The sequence below is a fragment of the Erithacus rubecula genome, assembly GCF_903797595.1.
Source record: "Erithacus rubecula genome assembly, chromosome: 19".
Lineage (NCBI taxonomy): Eukaryota > Metazoa > Chordata > Aves > Passeriformes > Muscicapidae > Erithacus > Erithacus rubecula.
Window position 1 is genome coordinate 4,067,925 of NC_136671.1, and position 12,557 is coordinate 4,080,481.

The window sequence follows — 12,557 nt, forward strand, 5'->3', positions numbered from 1 at the left end:
GAGGGAGAAAGTGCTTGAAGCTAGAGAGGAATGAGGCAGCCAGCGCTGACCTCGGGGTTAATAATTTTTACTTCTCCATCTCATTCCGTCCATAAAAAAAAATACGAGGGGGGAAGGAGGGAGGGAGGGAGGGAGGGAAGGAGGAGGAGGCGAGGGAGGGAGGGAAGGGCTGGTAGCCGGAGGCTGAGGGGAGCCAGCGGCACCCGGAGCTCGTCCCGCCCCGTGGGACCGCGGGGGCTGCGGAGGGGCTGGGGCCGCTCCTTTTGGGCTCCCCACAAGGCACTGGAAGCATCGGAGACCCGGGCTCCAGCTCTGCTGCTGCTGAGGATAGTCCCCGGGAATGAAACAGCGCAGTAAATACCCCAAATGTGACTTTCCCCCGTGCCTGGCGTAGGGCAGCTCTTGTGAGGATCCTGCAGGGTGATGATGGAGGGGAAATGCTGCTGCTTCACCCAACACGGCTCTTCCACAGGCTGGCAACACCTCTGCTTTTCCTCACATCCTTTGGATGGAAAAAAGCCCATCCAAAACCAAAATTCCAGCAGCAGCATCCTGCATCCCACAGCACTGCTGGACTCCCCCACGCTGCACCCAAAGGTGGCTCCAAACTGGCTGCACCAAAGAGGAGAAAACTTCAGTGCATTTATGTGTGTGAACATTTCCTATCCCCTCTGGTATTCCATCAGGCACTTTGGCTGTTCTCTAAACGAAGCCCTGCGTTTTTCAGGATGCCTGGAAAGATGCAGCCCCAGCCCCAACCTGCAGCTGACTCAGAGGATTAACCTGACCAACATTTCTGGTTCCTTTCCAACCCAGGCTACACCTCCTAAAATCTCTCCCGGGGTGATTTCCACATCCCCAGGTGTTTGGGAGCATTCACTTGTTTTTCCTGCTTTTCCCCTGTTATGTGTGACCCTATTCCTCAAACAGTGAATTAAAGGAAAAGCTGTATCATACTCCAAATAACCCCAATGCATCCCTGCCTGCAACCCTACCTGCATTCCTCTCTACATCCCTGTTTTCATCCTTCCCTGTATCCTTCCTCATCCAAGCCTGCATCTAACCCTGCATCCATCTTTGTGCAAGCTTGATTCCAAACCTGCATCCTTCCCTGCATCCCTCCCTTGTGCAACCCTGCATCCTTCCTTTCATTCCTGCCTGCATCCCTCCCTGAATCCTTCCCTCCATCCCTTCCTGCATCCTTCCCTGCATCCTTCCCTACATCCTTCCCTACATCCCTGCCTGCATCCTTCCCTGCATCCTTCCCTACATCCTTCCTTACATCCTTCCCTGCATCCCTGCCTGCATCCCTGCCTGCATCCCCGCCTGCATCCTTCCCTGCATCCTTCCCTACATCCTTCCCTACATCCCTGCCTGCATCCTTCCCTGCATCCTTCCCTGAATCCTTCCCTACATCCTTCCCTGCATCCCTTCCTGCATCCCTGCCTGCATCCCTGCCTGCATCCCTGCCTGCATCCTTCCCTGCATCCCTTCTTTTGCAGTCCTGCATCACTTCCTACATCCTTCCCTGCATCCTTCCTTGCATCCCTTCTTTTGCAATCCTGCATCCCTCCCTGCATCCCTCCCTGCCTCTGCCCCATCTCTCCCAAGCCACCCTGAGCATCCCCTCCCCAGGACCGCCTCCCCCGCCGTTTCGCACGCACCCAAACCTCCCCCTGAGCCAGCCCAACACCCCCGGAGCGCCCCCCGGCCCGGGGCCCGTCCTGCTGGCCGAGCCCGTGACCCTGTGACCGTCCCCGCGGCGTCGCTGCCGAGGCCACGCCGGGGACGCGCCTGCTCCCCCCCACGCTCGGGCGCTAAATGGAAGCGGCAGATCGATCCCGAGTGTGCCAAACTGACACGGAGCCTCATTAGGGGTTAGTTTTCATCCTCCTGCTCCCTGGCAGCCTTCACATTATCCCATAAAATTTATTTACTATTTCATGAATACATAAGCAGCAGGCAAACGCCGGCTTTTTATATATTTACACTGTATATATTTCACGGGAGAGTTATGTGTGTCTCTGAGGCAGAGTGGAGGGAGCGAGAGGGGAGCAGAGCAGAAGGAGAAAGCAGCTGTGAGGGAAGAAGCAGGAAAGCAGAGCCGTGGGGGAGGATGGGGATGGAGCACGCCCAGCCAGGGCGGGAGAGGAGCCCGAGGCTGCAGCGGTTCGGAGCCCCAGGGCTGGGGATGGACCGGGGGACACTGGCACCATGAGCTCGGGTTGTTGGGGAGCACCCCAGCACCACCCAGATGAGCCCCAAATCCCACTGATGGCAGCAGCAGAGGGGGATTTTCCCTGTCCCTGCTGTGCAGCATTACCCCACAGTGATTCCCACCCCAGCCCTGGGGTCCGAGGGGCTCCCACTGCCTGGGGTCCCGTGGAATCCAGCAGCTGCCACCTGGAAATGACCCCCCAGCCCTGGCACTCCCACCTCTCCCTGAACACACCCTGCACTCAGGAATCACTTCATGCTGAGTGTGTTCAAGTCTTGTAGCTGTGGAGTCGCTCATGGTTTGGGAGAAGGAAGGAACAGTAGGAAGGGGATTTCATTCACCAAGCTTTCGCCTAGCAGTGTCATCTGCTGCCTTCAAATCCAGCAGAGATGTTTCTATTCACCCCATCAATTACAAGGGGCTTGTTTGCAATCCCATTTTTTTTTCCTTCATTCAGCCTGGTTTGAGGAGGAAGATCCCTCACCCTCCTCACCAGGTTTGGATGCTGCAGTTGCTGGTTGCCATCACCAGAGAAAAATAGTTCAGGGAGGGGAAACCAACATTTTTTTGGGGTCTGAAGTTAGTCAGAGCAACAAACTTGGAGCAGCTGAGCTGCATTAATCACTAAGGCAGCAGGAATATGTGGATGTGGATTCATGCAGTGCAGGGAAAGCTCGGGGTCACAGCAGCCTGTGCCAGCACCCAGCACACCCCAGGGTGGCTCCAGGCTGAACCCCCTCTTTTGTCCCCCCAGACACCCCCACAGCCCAGCCAGGAGCTGCTTTCATGGCCACTCAGTGCTCCCAAACCAGAACCCTAGCCTGGTTCCCTGCAGCACACCACCTCCATCCCAGCAGGGTGGGATTTAGAGAAAAGCCAGGAAAACACTGGGAGAACCAAGCAGTAGGTGGGGTGCACACAACCCCTTCCCTCTGGCTCAAAATCCCGTTGGATTCCCTGTTCTGCACGAGAATTCCTCTCTCTGCAGGAGGGGTGGGCACCTGGCCCCACACTGCTCCTCCAGCTCCATTTGGTGATCATCAAAGGATCTGCTACCTCCAGACATTAGCCTGCATTCCCAAAGCACCAGCCTGGATCCCAAAGAACCAGCCTGCATCCCAAAGAACCAGCCTGCATCCCAAAGCACCAGCCTGCATCCCAAAGCACCAGCCTGGACCCCAAAGCACCAGCCTGGACCCCAAAGCACCAGCCTGCATCCCAAAGCACCAGCTTGCATCCCAAAGCACCAGCCTGCATCCCAAAGCACCAGCCTGGATCCCAAAGCACCAGCCTCCATTCCAAAGCACCAGCCTCCATCCCAAAGCACCAGCCTCCATCCCAAATGCACACCTGGTTTTAAGACCTCTGCATTTCCAGACCTCTTGGCATTCCTGGAGTTTGACTGACATTCTCTCAGAAGGGGACAGAGGGAAAGGGACAGGCCCAGCCCCCTGGAAATGCAGCTAGAGGAGAGCAAAAATCCCCATTTCCAGGGCAGATGCAAAGGAAAGGAAAAAAGAGAAACCCATCGTGATGGTGCTCATTTTAACTGTTCAGCCACTTGTAGCCTGATGCCATTAGAGGAAATAAATAGGTAAGAGGCACTCGAATGAGGAGATGGGAACAGAGACAAAACAAGAGCTGGGAGACAGAAGGAAGCACAGAGGCTTCAGGAGAATGGGGGGCTGGAGCAGCGCTGCCTTCCCCAGCTCCAGCAGGCAGCCAGCAATTCCTGTGAAACCCCTGTGCCCACCCTGTGCCACTGTGCCACCCTGAGCCACTGTGCCCACCCTGTGCCACTGTGCCACACACTGTGCCACTGTGCCACCTCTGAGACACTGTGCCGCCCTGTGCCACTGTGCCACACTGTGACACTGTGAAACACTGTGACACTGTGCCACCCTGTGACACTGCGCCCACCCTGTGCCATCCTGTGCTACCCTGTGCCACTTTGCACCCTGTGCCACTGTGTAACCCTGTGCCACCTCTGTGCCACTGTGCCACCCTGTACCACTGTGCCACCCTGTGCCACTGTGTAGCCCTGTGACACTGTGCCACCCTGTGCCACTTTGCACCCTGTGGCACTGTGTAACCCTGTGCCTCCCTGTGGCACTGTGCCCCCTGTCCCCGTGGTGCCGGGAGGGACAGCTGGGCGGGTCCTGCCTGTCGCCGCTCCCAGAGCATCCCCGGGTGCCGGTGCCCGCTGTGCGAGGGCGGGGGGAGCTGGCTGAGCCCGCCCCGGCCCCGCGAGGGATGCTGCCATCGAGGGCAGCTGCCGCGGCTGCTCCTGTCACCCCGAGCAGGCAGAACCCCACCCCGTGCCACCCCCGGGTCCCCATCCCCCCGGCAGCAGGACCAGGGGTTCCCTGCACACCCCGAGAATGGATCCGGGCCTTGGTGCCACCTCCTCCAAACCACCCAAACCCCCTCCCCTCCCGCACAGCCTCAGCAGGACCCGCACGGCTCCATCCGCGATTCTCCGCGGGGAAACGAAGGGATTTCTGCTCTGCAGCTGCGAGACAATCGCAGAAATGCGTTTGCTGTGCCAGACCCCACGTTCTTCCCATTCCCACCGTGCATCACCTTCCACCCCACACCGGGATGCTGGGGGGCTCTTCCAGCACCGAACCTGGGCTCCCTGTGTCCCCTTGTCCCTCCCACCGTGTCCCGGTGCCCCCTGTCCCTCCTCCCTGGCAGCCTGCAGAGCTGCCGATGCCATTTGTCTCTGCCCTGGAGGCGTTTTGGGGACGGAAGGCGCCTGCATTATCCTGCCATGGGACACCCAGGTATTCCAAACCCCAATGTCCAGCCTGGCTTTGGATATTCCAGGGATCCAGGGGCAGCCACAGCTGCTCTGGGCACCTGTGCCAGGGCCTGCCCACCCTCACAATGAGGAATTCCTTCCCAATATCCAACCTAACCCCACCCTCTGTCAGTTCAAGGCCATTCCCCTTGTCCTGTCACTCCAGACCTTTATCACCAGCTCCTCTCCAGGTTTCTCCAGCAAACCAGTGTTTGCACCATCCCTCAACCAACCATGACCCTTCCCAAGGACCAGCCAAGACCCTTCCCAAGGATCAGCTTTTCCCAAGGCCACCCCTTCCCATTGCCAGGAGGTTTGTGATAAAAACAAAGGCACTGACCATCCCAGCTCCCTGTACAAGTATTTTCCCAGTGGAAAAACCCTCTCCACACGCAGACAGGTGCTGCAGACCTCAGCTGAGGTGCAAACACAGCTTTTCGCCACACTTCCAGGCAGGGAAAAGGGAGCAGCCAGGGCCAGGGAGGTGACAAGGCTGGCTCCCCCTGTCCCTGTCCCCAGCCCTGGGTGCTTTTCCCACAGAGGGATGCACCAGTCCTGGGTGGGTGTTTCAAACTGAAAAGCTGAAAGGAAATAAAGAGATGTTCCCAGGAGTGGCTGCTGTCCTGCTCCTGCTGGAACATTAATATTTGCCAAAAATAATTTGTCTTTAATCAGACACAGCCATATATTGAGTTTTATGTCTGTTCTGGATCAGTCTTTATTAGCTTGGGCCACTTCAGCTCCTTAATGGGCTGCCAGGGATCAGCAGCCAGGAGGATGCAGGAGCTGGTGCAGGTGGCACCAGAAGTGTCCCCAAGGCCTGTGAGAGCAGGGTGAGCCCCAAAATCAGAGTGCTGCTAGAGAACAACCACAGCAAGCAGTTTTGCATTTCTGTGAGGTGGCACAAAGCCTGGGGGTGGATCAGGTGGAGGTTGTATTTAATTCCCTTCTGATCTGGAACAATCCCTGTTGCTTTTTCCTCCTGAAGTGACAAGTCCTGTCCCTGCTGAGCTGCAGGACACCTTCCCAGGGATGACAAGCCCGTTCCTGCCCTGGCTTTGCACTTGCAGCTGGTGCCAATTAAGGAGGTGTCACTGCCAGTGCCACAGTGGGCTCTGAGCTGGCCCTGCACAGCCCCTCTGCCCACACCTCACCCCCTGCAGGGCTCTCTCCCCAAACTGGGGGTGCCCAAATCCCAAAGCATGGGAAATCCAGCCCCCAAACCCCTCTGGCTCCACTGCCCAGGCTTCTCCCAGAAGAGAGGAAGAGAACTGGTGGGATAGGATGAGCTTCCAGGTCCCTCCCAACACAAACCATTCAATGATTTTAAGATCCAGGCTCCCCCTGGTTGAATCCCTCCCCAAACCCACTGTTGAATGTACAGGGTGGTCATAAAACTCAGAATATTCACGACCCAGGTTCCTGCCCAAAGCAGTCAGGGAAGGTTTGTTGAATACATTCACATAATTAATACATATGAGAACATTGCAATTCCCCACTTTGCTGGTCCACAAACAGAAAGAAGCTAAATTCATTAGATTAATATTTGTAGAGACTTATTAGTTTAGCTCTAATTCCATGATCAGATGGCATTTTGGGGGAGTTGAAAAGCAAGCTCTAAAGATTCATTGGATCTAAATCACGGTATTAAAGAGCAAGGAATTTTAAAATTTTCCAGGAAAAGAGCCTGTGCCCAGTTGCTGGTTTGCTTCTAACACTGTTCTCCCACCAGCTGAGGCATCAGGCACTTCTGTTCCTCACTCAGCCTCAGCCAGGGCCCGACTAGCTGATATCAAAGCAAATAAACAGCTTCTCAAAGCTTCCCAAAATAGGCTCTGATGGTGCCACCAGCCATAAGACCTCAGAGGAAGGTGCAGAAGCCTTTGAGTCACCTGGGTGGTGCCAGCTGGGCTGGCTGGGTGCATCCTCATGACCCCAGGGGAGGCTGCCCTGCTCTCACTGCCCCCCAGCCCAGCAGCTGAACACCCACCACGGCTGCTGACCCTGATGGGTGAAATCCTCCCAGCCCCTGGGCATATATTTCATCCCAAGGAAGGCAAAAAAGGGTTTCACTGTGTGCTCCAGGGAGCTGGGAAGAGCAAGGAATGCTCAGGAGATTGTTGTCCAGCAAAATTCGTGTCCCCAAGCAGCTCTGGATGCTGGAGAATTTCCAAGGCTGTGGTCTGGAGGTGCTGGGGAAAGCCTGGACACATCCCCCGGGGACAGCCTGGGGAAGGGCACTCCCCTGGACAGACACCACGCTGCATTCCCTGCATCTGAAGGAAACTTTCAGGGAGGCAGAATTCATTCTTAAGTGTCATTATCTCAATCAGAGCAGGGAAACAGCCAAGGCTCTCAGCTGGCAGAGTTTTGGTGGCTTTGCCCCAGCTGGGGAGAAACCCAAGCTCAGGTGGCACTGCCCAGATGATGCCAGGGGCATTGGCAGGGCTCAGAGGCTCCTCCCGTGCCGTGCTTGCCGTGGCCAGCAGCTCCTTGCGGTCCCTGGGAAGGGTCAGCAGCCCGGCAGGGCAGGATCCAACTCGGGGTGACCCCGGCCGGGGCAGGATCCATCCCGGGGTGATTCCCGATCAGGATCCATCCCGGGGTGATTCCCGATCAGGATCCATCCTGGGGTGACCCCGGCCCGATCAGGATCCATCCCGGGGTGCCCCCGGTCCCCACGCTGGCAGCTGCCGGGGGGTGACCCCCGCGGGTCCCCGCGCTGACAAAAGGCCTATCTTCTCTCCGCCTAAATGATTTAAATTCTAATCAAACATCATTTATAGCACATCTCGGAGCCGTCTCCCGGGAGCTGGTCCCACGTGAGCCGTTGCCAGGGCAACCGGGGGGTCTCATTTCAGAAATGTCAGATTGCATTATTGTCTTCACACTTCTCTGATAACCCGGTGTCTCTCCCTCTCCTGCCGCCACCCCCCTCCCCGGCAGCCAACCCCCACCGTCGCCCCTGCCCCGCTCCCCCGAGGAAATCACCGGCTCCGCTGCATCCCTGCCCTGCCAGCACCTCCCTCCCACAGGAGGATGGGAGGGAACAGGAGCGCTGGCTCCGTGCTGGGATGGAGGGGATGCTCCCATTCCCTGGGATGGAAGGGCTGGCTCTGTGCTGGGATGGAGGGGATGCTCCTGTTCCCTGGGATGGAAGGGCTGGCTCTGTGCTGGGATGGAGGGGATGCTCCTGTTCCCTGGGATGGAAGGGTTGGCTCTGTGCTGGGATGGAGGGGATGCTCCTATTCCCTGGGATGGAAGGGTTGGCTCTGTGCTGGGATGGAGGGGATGCTCCCATTCCCTGGGATGGAAGGGTTGGCTCTGTGCTGGGATGGAGGGGATGCTCCCATTCCCTGGGATGGAAGGGATGGCTCTGTGCTGGGATGGAGGGCATGCTCCCTGTTCCTCAGGATGGAAGGGATGGCTCTGTGCTGGGATGGAGGGGATGCTCCCATCACCCCCTCTCTGTTCCCTGCCATGCATGGAGAATGCTCTGCTTGCTGCCTCCCAAAAAATGAAGGGGGAAAGGGTGGGCAGAGCTCAGAGCAAGATTTTGGTCTGCTCCACTCTCCTGCAGCTCTCACAGGGCATCTCCCAGCACATCCAGAGCAGTATCCAGCCCTGAGGGGATACTGCAGCTCCTCCTGCCTGGGCTTCCCCTCTGCCCCTGGCAGGGAGAGCACCAGGAACCAGCCAGGTGAGGGATTGATCCCATGGACACCTTTTGGAGCATGGCTGCTCCTCTGCTCCATGGTTTTCCCTTCCCCCTTCTAGGGGAAGGTGTCCCCGCTCATAGCAGGGGATGGAACCCCTGATCTTGCACCCCCTTTGAACCCAAACAGAAACTCCAGCTTCTCCTCATTCCCTCATCTCCTGGAGCCAGCTGAGCTGCTCTGGCCCCTCCATGACTCCAAGGACCCCCAGAGATCCTGCTCCCAGGTCCCAAAGGCCAGCCTGGAGCAGTGACAGCACAGATGAGCCTTCAGTGAGTCTCTGAGATGTCAAAACCCAGCAGAGCTGGGTCTGGCACAGCTGAGCTCCTCAAACACTGCTGGGAGTAATATCCTGGGGGAAAACAGTGCTGGCAAGGAACCAGGGACCCCAGGGCAAAACTGAGGTGCTTTTATGATTATTCTCACCACTCAGGGGAGCTGGGTGCATGAACTGTGCCTGGTGTTTCAGATGGTTTCCTGCAGGAGCATTCCCTGCTCCTCTCCCACACCATCCCAGCAGCTCCAATTCCCCTGTTTTGAACCCTGTGCCCTGCTGGAAGGTGACAGGGCAGTGCTGGTGTCATCCCCCCAGTCCCCAGGCACTGTCACAAGCCCACATGAGCTGTCCCACGTCCCTCCATCCCTCCATCCATCCATCTGCCTGATAAACCCCTAATGAACCTCCCAACTCTGCCTCTTCCCAAAGAATAAACCAGGCCTGGCCCAGGCGGTTAATATTTAACTGAATAAGGGCCATAAATATGGAAAATGGGACTTTTAATTAAATAAGCAGCTTTTAAAAGGGCCCTTGGGCCGAAGATCTTTTGTTTAAATATGATTGATTTGACACGTCCTTTCCCTCCTGCTCTCTCCCTCTCCTGCTCCATGCAGGGGTGGGAAGCAGGCAGCAGCACAGCCCTCTGCTGCCTGTGCCCCAAAAACCTGCCTGTGCCCCAAAAACCTGCCCACAGCCTCAGGCAGCAGCTCTAGGGGTGTGGGAGCACTCGGGGGGGGTGCCCAAGCAAGGGCAGCTCAGCGCAGCTCTGAATGGGAGCAGAAGGTTTTCCCTGGCTGCTGAGCCCCCACAGCTGCTGGAACCAGGGATCCTGGGAGCACCTGGCACGCCCCTGGCCCCCCAGCACATGGGATGGAAAGGAAACTGAGGCAGGCAGCAGATAGCACAGCCAGGGAAGGGATTTTCCTGGTGCTTTGGAGCTGGACTCACTCCCCAAATTTCCTCCACACACACACACAGACTCTGGGAGCAAACACAGAGTAAAACCAGGTCTCAATAACTTTTATTTTTTTTTCCCCCTGACATTTGGGCAGTGCCTGCTGGAGCAAGCAGCACTAATTGCTTCCTCCCCAGCCAGGCAGGACGGGAGCAGGGGGCAGGAGAATGAGGGGCAGCAATCCTTGGGAAGAGATGGGAAAGGAGCAGGGGATAGAGCAGAGCTGCAGCCCCATGGGCAGGGCAGGGTGCAGTGCCATGCCTGGGGCATGGGCACACTGGGGAGGGACACAAAAGATGTGCCCAGACCTGAGTGAAGGACTGAGGGACAGACAAGAGAAGAGAGGGTCACTCCCAGCTGGTTCCTCCTGTTTTCCCCCCTGGTTGTCCCCATGGATGGCACAGGGCTGCCATGGCAGGCTCCAGCTGAGAACACACACTTCATTATCTCCACAAACAACTCAGGGCAAGCAAAACCTTCCCTGGGCCCAGACCTGTTGCTTTGATGGGATTTCGTGAGTGAAGAAGTAAAAATGGGGGGAAAAAGGGAAAATTTGGAAAAGAGCAGGTAAGGACTCACATCACCCCATCACTTCTGGGTATCCTTGGGTGTGGAAGTGCCCAGCAGAAGGTGCCCAGAGCCAGGAATGATCCCACAGGAATGTCAGTGAATGCCCCTCGGGCTGGGTGGATCCAGGGCTGGAGCTTCCCCCTGGGTCTGAGCTCCTCGTGGTGACAGCTCAGGAACATCCAAGGTGTGCTCAGAGCTGGGGTCCCCTGGGGGCTCTGGGAGCAGCCAGGTGTCCATCAGGGAGAGCTGCTGGCACTGCTGGGCACTCCCAGGCACCCATATCCTTCAATCCCATCACTAAACCTTTTGTGTTTCCCCTTCAAAGCAGCCAGGCACTGCCTGGATGAGTTCTCTCCTCCCAGCCCCCCTCTGGCACCCCCACCTTTGGGTGCCCATTCCAAGGCACTGCAGTGTCCTCATTCTTCTCCCTCTGAAATCTGGGCACGTCTCAGCCCTGGTGTGCAGCCTCTGAGCAGTGAAACATCCCTGAATCCTGTGCTCCCTTCCTCCCTGGTCCTTAACCCCACCTCCTGCCAGCCCCTCACTCTGGGTGCCAGGGCTGCAGGGAGGACAAGGGGTGATTTTTGGAAGGGGCAGCTCAGGAGACAGAGCCAGGGGACAAACCTGGGCAGGGGTTTCTCAGCTCTGCTCACCTCTGCTGGGACCACCTGAGGGTTTTAAGGTTCTCAATGCCTATTTGGAAAAGCAAATTGTAAACCTATCCCAGCTTGCATCCAGCTGGAGATGGGAGAAAGCCTTGGCCCATGGGAAGGGGTGTCCTGGATGTCCCTGAGCTGCTGAGTTATCAAATGTGTCCCTGCTGTGGTGGCAGTGTGACACTGGGAGCTTGGCCCCCAGCAGCACAGGGACATCACTGAGTCCCCCAGGGATGCTGTGGGTGCACCATTCCTGCTCCTAAAATCTCCCACCCCACCTGAAGTGCTCAGGCCTGATGGAATCAGTGGCATTTTCATGGATTCAGGCTCAAATTAACCTCAGTGAGCAAACCAACCTGGCCAGAGGCACCAGGCAGGAGTCTGGAGCCACCAGCAGATCCCAACACGGGGCTGCTCTGGGGGGCTCGAGGCAAAAAGCTCCTCCTGGCACTGCAGAGATAAAGATTTATTAAAAAAAAAAAAGGGGGGGGTGGAGGAGGGGGGCAAAAAAAGGCCCTGTGTTTGCAGCCAACACGTGTAATCTGCTGCAGCCCTTGTCAGACAAAACAGTTTTGCCATAAGACAGCGATTCCCAGAGGGGAAAGGGGCGAAGGGAAAATACTTTATCAGCTGCCTACATATGTAAAGCAGTCCCCTGGTTGAAAAGCAAAGCCTCTTTCCCTTTGAAAGCTGGGAAGGGAGAGAGGGGAGGTGCTGAAATGACACAGGCACAAAGCCCAGCTTGCCAAAGCCAGGCCTCCCCCCAAAATGCTCTTATCTCCCCATCGGCCCCAAAAAACTACCTGGCTGTGGAGAAGAAACAAAGCCAAACAAAAGCCAGGCTGGGAAACTAAAAATATGGGTTTTAATGTACAGAATGTGTTTTTTAATGTACAGGGATTATTTAATTCAGACATTAGGAGCAGGTTCTGAGTCCCCAGGTCCATTGCTCCAGGATCCTCTTCCCTCAGGCTGGCTGAGATAGGAATCACTCCCTGCCTGGATTTAAGGTGATGCTCAGGAGCTGCCAGCAGACAAGGAACTGAAAGTCTCTTTCAAAGGCTGGGAATTCCAGGACCTGGACACACAGCATAAATCAGCCCTGGGGTTCACAGGATGAGTGGACTCTGCTGGCAACAAGTGGGCTGGCTCCTCATGGAGCTTCTCCTGCTCCATCCATCAGCCAGAGACCTGAGAACGAAAATAAAATAATTGCATGTAGCAGCTCCCTCAGCAAGACAGGGAGGGGACACAAGCTGGGCTGGGGGGGACACTGAGATCCCAGGGACTGCCAGGGATGTGCAGAGGCAGGAGGGAGACAAGGAATGGGATGGGGGAGGAAGGGGAGCAAGGAAAGGAGGG

At 56.8% G+C, this 12,557-nt stretch overlaps 1 protein-coding gene across 1 annotated transcript in view; it reads right to left on the reverse strand.

Moving 5' to 3' along the window:
• Positions 1-12,038: 12,038 nt before the first annotated feature.
• The window catches only part of RBM19 (RNA binding motif protein 19), a 48,238-nt gene continuing 47,719 nt past the window's right edge, over positions 12,039-12,557 (reverse strand). The window contains exon 25 of the mRNA XM_079322077.1: positions 12,039-12,386. The gene's annotated coding sequence lies outside the window, so the exon portion shown is untranslated. The remainder of the gene's footprint in view (positions 12,387-12,557) is intronic.